We start from the raw sequence: 7,476 nt of genomic DNA, 5'->3' as shown, positions 1-7,476 counted from the left end.
GTGCAGCACGCCGCCCCGGGAGAAGAGAAGCAGCCGTTGGCCTTGTTGTCGGGATACGGTCGTGAAGCAGGAGAGCCTGCCATGGCAGGAACAGCAGGCAGGTGGCAAGACTAGTGTCACCCTCTCCCTGTGCGGAGACAATGAAGCCTGGGTGCTTGGGTGACACGAGCGGATGACGCCAGACAAATCTAACAGATATATTCTCTCATAACATTCTTTTCATGCTTTTGGCATGAAAAATTCTCCAGGATAATCACCTATTAGGCCACAAGACAAACCTCAGCAAGTTGTAATATAAACTTTGTTACATGGAAAAGAAATTAAAAAAAAAATTAAAAAAAAAATTGAAGACATCCCATACATCTGTTCTGACCACAGTGCAATGAAACTAAAAATCACCTACAAGAAAAAACTCCGTAAAGAGTGCAAGTACATGGAGGTTAATTAATATTACTATACAACAAAAGGTTCAACCAAAAGACAAAGAGGAAATAAAAAAAACACATGGAGACAAATGAAAGTAAAAACACAATGATCCGAAATATATGGCAGGCCACAAAAGCAGTTCTGAGAATTAAGTTTAGGGCAATACAGGTCTATCTGAAGAAGCAGGAAAATTCTCAAGTAAACCTAAATTTACACATAAAGGAGCTAGAAATGGAACAATAAATGAAGTCTAAAGCCAAAAGAAGGAAAAACATAGGAAAGATTAAAGCAGAAATAAATGAAATAGTAATTGGAAAACCAATAGTACAAATCACTGAAATCAAGAGCTTGTGCCATAAAGGCCCACAAAATTGATGACACCCTAGCTAGACTCATCAAAAAAAAAAAACAAATAAAACCATAATAAGGTACCACCTTATAGGGGCACCTGGGTGACTCAGTGGATTAAAGCCTCTGCCTTCGGCTCAGGTCATGATCTCAGGGTCCTGTTATCAAGCCCCAAGTCGGGCTCTCTGCTAGTGGGGAGTCTGCTTCCCTTCCTCTCTCTCTCTCTGCCTGCCTCTCTGCCTACTTGTAATCTCTGTCAAATAAGTGAAATCTTAAAAAAAAAGATACCACTTTACACCAGTTACAACAACAAAAATGAACAAAACAGGAAACAACAAGTGTTGGTGAGGATTTGGAGAAAGGGGAGCCCTCTTGCACTGTTGGTGGGAATGCAAGTTGGGACAGCCACTTTGGAAGACAGAAAAGAGGTTCCTCAATATATTAGGAATAGAGCTACCCTAAACCCAACAATTGCACTACTGAGTATTTACCTGAAGTATATAGATGTGGTGAAAAGAAGGGGCACATGTTCGTAGCAGGATTGTCCACATTACCCAAACAGTGGAAGGAGCCAAGATGCCTTTCAGCAGATTAATGGATACAGGTGTGGTACTTATACACAGTGGGATATTACTCAGCCACCAGAAACAATGAATACCCACCATTTGCACTGACCTGGTTGGAACTGGAGGGGATTATGTTAAGTGAAGTAAGTCAAACAGAGAAAGACAATTATCATATGGCTTCACTCATATATGGATCATAAGCAAGCATGGAGAGCCATAGGGAAAGGGAGGGAAATCCAAAGGGGAGAAATCAGAGAGGGAGAAGAACCATAAGAAACTATGGACTCCAAGAAAAAATATCTTGGGGTTTCAGAGGGGAGCAGGAAGGGGCAGGGGAACAGGGTGATGGGTGTTGAGGAGGGCACATACTGTGATGGGCAGTGGGCATTATACATAACTAATGAATCTTTGAACACTACATCAAGAACTAGTTATGTACTATACAGCAGCTAACAGCACATAATTTAAAAATTAATTAATTATTTGATTAATTAAAAATAAAAACAAATACAAACAAAAGGCAGGAGGGGATTCACACAAACAGTATCAAAAATGAAAGAGGAGGAACAGCAAATGACACCACAGGAATACTGAGGATTGTAAGACAGTATTATGAAAAATTATATGCCAAAACATTGGATAACCTAAAAGAAATGGATGAAGACCTAGAAACATGTAACCTTCCAAACTGAATCAGGAAAACATAGAAAATCTGAAGAGAGAGATTACCACATGGAAATAAAAAGAGTAATCAAAACTCCCAAAAAACAGAAATCCAGAAACAGACAGCTCCATAGGTGAATTCTAGCAAACATTTAAAGCAGAGTTAATACCTGTTTTTTTTAAATGATTCCACAAAAAAAATAAGAAAAAAAGGAAAATTTCCAAATTCATTCTATGAAGCCAGAATTACCCTGATGTCAAAACTAGACAAGATGGGATTGGGACGGAGACAAACCAAAAGTGACTCTTAATCTCACAAAACAAACTGAGGGTTGCCGGGGGGAGGGGGTTTGGGAGAAGGGGGTGGGATTATGGACATTGGGGAGGGTATGTGATTTGGTGAGTGCTGTGAAGTGTGTAAACCTGGTGATTCACAGACCTGTACCCCTGGGGATAAAAATATATGTTTATAAAAATAAAAAAATTAAAAAAAAAACTAGACAAAGGTGCTACAAAACAAAAGAACTAATAACTGAATAACATAGAAGCAAAAATTTTCAACAAAATATTAGCAAGCTGAAACCAACAATACATTACAAAAATCACTCACCATAATCAAGTGGGGTTTATTCCTTCATGCAGAATAAATATTTGCAAACCAATACTTACAAATATTTAAATTTGCAAATATTTACTTGCAAATATATTTGCTAATCACTCAAATAAAATCAATGTAATACATCTCATCCATAAGAGAAAGGATAATAAGATCATGTCAGTAGATACAGAAAAATTATTTTACAAAGTACAAGAGTTATTCGTGATAAAAAAAAACTTCAACAGTGTAGGTTGGGGGAAACAAATCTCAATATAATAAAGGCCATTGATGAAGAATCTGCAATGAACATGCTATTCAGTTCCAAAAACCGGAGAGCATTTCCCTTAAGGTCAGGAATAAGCTAAGACTGTCTATTCTCACCACTTTTATTCAACATAGTACTTGAAAGTCTTAGCTACAACAATCAGAAAAGAAAATGGAATGAAAGACATCCAAATTGGCAAGGAAGAAGTAAAGATCTCGTTATGTGCAGATGACATGATACTATATATAGACAACCCTAAAGACTCTACCAAAAAACTGTTAGGAAGGATCCATGAATTCATTAAATTTACAGGATACAAAAACAATGTACAGATACCATTGAAATTGCAAAAATATTCCCATTTACAATTGCAGGAACTATTGTAAAATATCTGGAAATACACTTAATTAAGGAGGTACAAACCTATTTTCTAAAAACTGTAAAATACTGATGAGAGAAATTCAAGAAGAAACAACCAATGGAATGATATTCCATGCTCGTGAATTGGAAAAACAAATACTGTTAAAATGTCCATAAGACGCATGATAATGTACAGATTGAATGCAATCCTATCAGAATACAACAGTAAATTTCACAGAAGTGAAATAAGCAAGTCTAAAATTTGTAGAGAACCACAAAAGATCCTCAATAACAAAAGTGTCCAGAAAAACAAAGCTAGAGGTATCACAAGGTTGCAAGTTGCACTACAAGGCGACAGTAATCAGCACAGTATGGTATTGGAACAAAAATGGACACTAGATCAACAGAACAGAATTGAAAGCTCAGAATAAACCCACACATATACGTTCAATTAATGCAGAACAAATGAGGCAAGAATAAGCAAAGGGAAAAGAGTCTTTTCAACAAATGGTTTGGGGGAAATGGCACAGCTACATATAAAAGAATGAAACTGGACAACTTTTTATACCATACCCCAAAATAAACTCAAAGTGGACTAAAGACCTAAATATGAGAAATGAAACCTTAAAACGTCTAAAAATATATGCAGTAATTTCTTGGACATTTCCCTCAGCAGCATATTTATGAATATGTCTCTTTAGCCAAGGGAAACTAAAGCAAACAACTTTTGTAGCAACATGGATGGGACTGGAAGAGATTATGCTGAGTGAAATAAGTCAATCAGAGAGAGTCAATTATCATATGGTTTCACTTAATTGTGGAGCATAACAAATATCATGGAGGACAAGGGGTGTTAGAGAGGAGAAGGGAGTTGGGGTAAATTGGAAGGGGAGGTGAATCATGAGAGACTATGGACTCTGAAAAACAATCTGAGGGGTTTGAAGTGGCAGATGGGTGGGAGGTTGGGGTACCAGGAGGTGGGTATTATAGAGGGCACGGATTGCATGGAGCACTGGGTGTGGTGAAAAAATAATGAATACTGTTTTTCTGAAAATAAATTGAAAAAATTAAAAAACAAACAAACAAAACAAAACAAAAAAACAACGAATATTGGTTCTACACCAAAATAAAAATGTTTTGCACAGCGAAGAAAACCATAAGCTAAACAACAAAGAAACAGTAAATGGGAGAACACATTTGCAAATGACATATTTAAAAAGAGGTTAATGTAGAAAATATATAAAGAACTTATACACCTCAACACCAATAAACAAAACAAAATTGAAGATGGGCAGAGGACCTCAATAGACATAACTCAAAAACAAAGAGACTAACAAAACATGCAGAAGATGAACAGTATGAATATACGTTCAACATTACTACTCATGGGAGAAATGTATACAAGAAAAAACAATGAGATTATCATCTCACATTGGTCAGAAAGGCTCGTATCAAAAAGATAAAAAACAAGTGTTGGTGAGGATGTGGAATGAAGGGAATTATCAGACACTGTTGCAGGAATGTAAATTAGTGTAAGCACTGTGGAAAACTTTATGGAGTTTCCTCAAAAGGTTAAAAATAGAAATACTATATAATCTAGTAATTCCACTATTGGACATTGACCTAAAGAAAACAAAAACACGAATTCAAAAGGTATCTTCACCTCTATGTTTATTGCAGCATCATTTACAATAGTGAAAATTCAAGTATGCATTACTAGATGAATAGATGCATGGATATATATACACACATGCAGAATATTACATATCTATACATACACATATTCCATATAGATATAAAGGATGTACATATATGTATGGATATATATACACACACACACATAGAATATTACTTACCCATAAAAGATAGCTTGCCATTTGTGACAAAATGGATAGAAATAGAAGATATTATACAAAGTAAAAAAAGTCAGAAAGAGAAAGACAAATATATTATTTTACTTATATGTGGAATCTAAACAAACAAATAACAAAACAGATTGTTAAATACAGAGAAGAAACTGGCAGTTGCTAGAGGGGAGGTGGGGGGGAGGTAAAATAAGTAGATTAAGAGGTACAAACTTCCAATTATAATAGTAAGTCACAGAGATGAATAGTACAACACGGGGAATGTAGTCAATAATATTTTAACAATGTTGGACGGTAACAGATGGCGACTACACTTACTTGTGGAGAGATATGAGTAATGTACAGAGTTGTTGAATCAATGTTGTGCACATAAAACTAATATAATATCTTATGTTAATTATTCTTCAGTCAAAAACTTGTGTTTGTGAGGGTGTAACCTCCATGTTGGAGGGGGGGTTGCTATTCACAGGGTATTCCAGAGTTTACTGGGTTGATGGCAGGTCCAATTTCTTTTTCTACTTTTTAAAAATGACAGCTGTTTTTTTAAAAAATAATTTATGTATTTGAGAGAGAGAGAAACAGCACTGGAGAGAGCAAGCACAAGTGGAAGACCAAGAGAGAGGGAGAAGCCGACTCCCCACTGAGCAAAAAGCCCTACTCGGGGCTCAATCCCAGGACCCTGAGATCATGATCTGAGTTGAAGGTAGATGCTTAACTGACTGAGCCAATTAGGTGCCCCAAAATGACAGCTTCTTTGAGCTATAATACACATAGGTCTTATTCCTTCAACTACTTGTCAGTAAAACAGACACTCATTTCTTTTTTTTTTAATTAATTAATTAATTTGATAGAGAGAGATCACAAGTAGGCAGAGAGGCAGGCAGAGAGAGAGGGGGAAGCAGGCTCCCCGCTGAGCAGAGAGCCAGATGCGGGGCTCGATCCCAGGACCCTGAGATCATGACCTGAGCTGAAGGCAGAGGCTTAAACCACTGAGCCACCCAGGTGCCCCAGACACTCATTTCAAAAGACATTAATAAAAATATTTTTAACAGGAGGAGTTTTGAGGGTACTCATCTAGAACAATTACCAAATAGCAAATGAAGAACTCATGGCACAGGACGTCATGTACAGAATGCTGCCATTTTTGTAAAAAGGAGGAAATAAGGGTGCATATTGGTTCATAGGTTCAAAAATGGCCTGTAAGGATGGCATGGTCCCTCTAGTACAGACACTTGATGATTGCCCATTTTGTGTGGAGGGACATATTATTGTATACAGCTTACACCTCTCGAATTGTAAACTATATAGAGGATTTCTACTCAAAAAATAAATAAAACCAAATAAAGGTAGAATATGGCTACCAATGACACAGGGCTGCTCCATTCTGTTTCCACTCCAACGAGGTATAATGTCTATTAATTCCTATACTAGCCATCCAGAGTTAACAAAGACTCTGGGTTTAAGAGTTTAGGCCTTGGGAAGACTACCATCACTTCAGACACCAGTTGCACTTGGGGAGGTTCCCTAGGTCATCTGGATCTTCCACTGAATGTCTACAAATGTGAGGGTTCCTATAACTCCCTCGGGCTTGATAATTGATTAGAATGATTCACAGAAGTCAGGAAAGCTTTTTATGTATAAATATAGTTTCACTGTATTTGGGATATAAGGATACACATAGGGTGAGGTCTGGGAGGGAGGACACAGCTTCTATGCCTCTCCCCAAGGAATTAGGGTACACCATCCTCCCAGAACAACAATGTAAATATCAACTAAAAAGCCCACTTGGGCATTGGTGTCTAGGTTTCTATGGGGATTTTACTACATAGACATGATGGATCAAATCTTTGGCTACTTGATTAAACACAATCTCCAACCCCCCCCACTCTCCCCCCAGGGATCCTACTGGACCAAAGACCCCTGCCTGGAATCACTTCGTTGACACAACAAAGTCAGTTCCGATCATTCAAGAAATTCCCAGGATTCTGAAGCTCTGTGCCAGGAACCAGGAACAAGGACTAGATACCCTCTTTACTAGACTTCACTCCCCACAAAGTATGGGCTGTCCAAGGTTAACAGGGGGGCCCCGAGTGTCATTTTTCCAGGACTCAGGCCTGTGTTCTTTGATTCTAGATTCAGACTCTGACTGGCCTGGAGCCTGACACTTGTTTAGTGCAATCTCTCAGAGGTCACTGAGAAGCCTCCTGCCTGGGATCTTAAGCCCTCCTCTCACTCCTATGCCAAAAAAACACACCATATCAATGACCATGGTGGCTTTCACTTCCCCTTCCTGACAATGGCTGTGTTTCTCAGAAAGGAGCCCTCAGAACTTTGTTTCACTCTTTGTTCTTGCAAATGCAGAGCTCAGCAATCTGATGGCTGCTG

The sequence above is a fragment of the Mustela nigripes genome, chromosome 12, assembly GCF_022355385.1.
Source record: "Mustela nigripes isolate SB6536 chromosome 12, MUSNIG.SB6536, whole genome shotgun sequence".
Lineage (NCBI taxonomy): Eukaryota > Metazoa > Chordata > Mammalia > Carnivora > Mustelidae > Mustela > Mustela nigripes.
Note: the sequence above shows the minus strand (reverse complement) of the source record.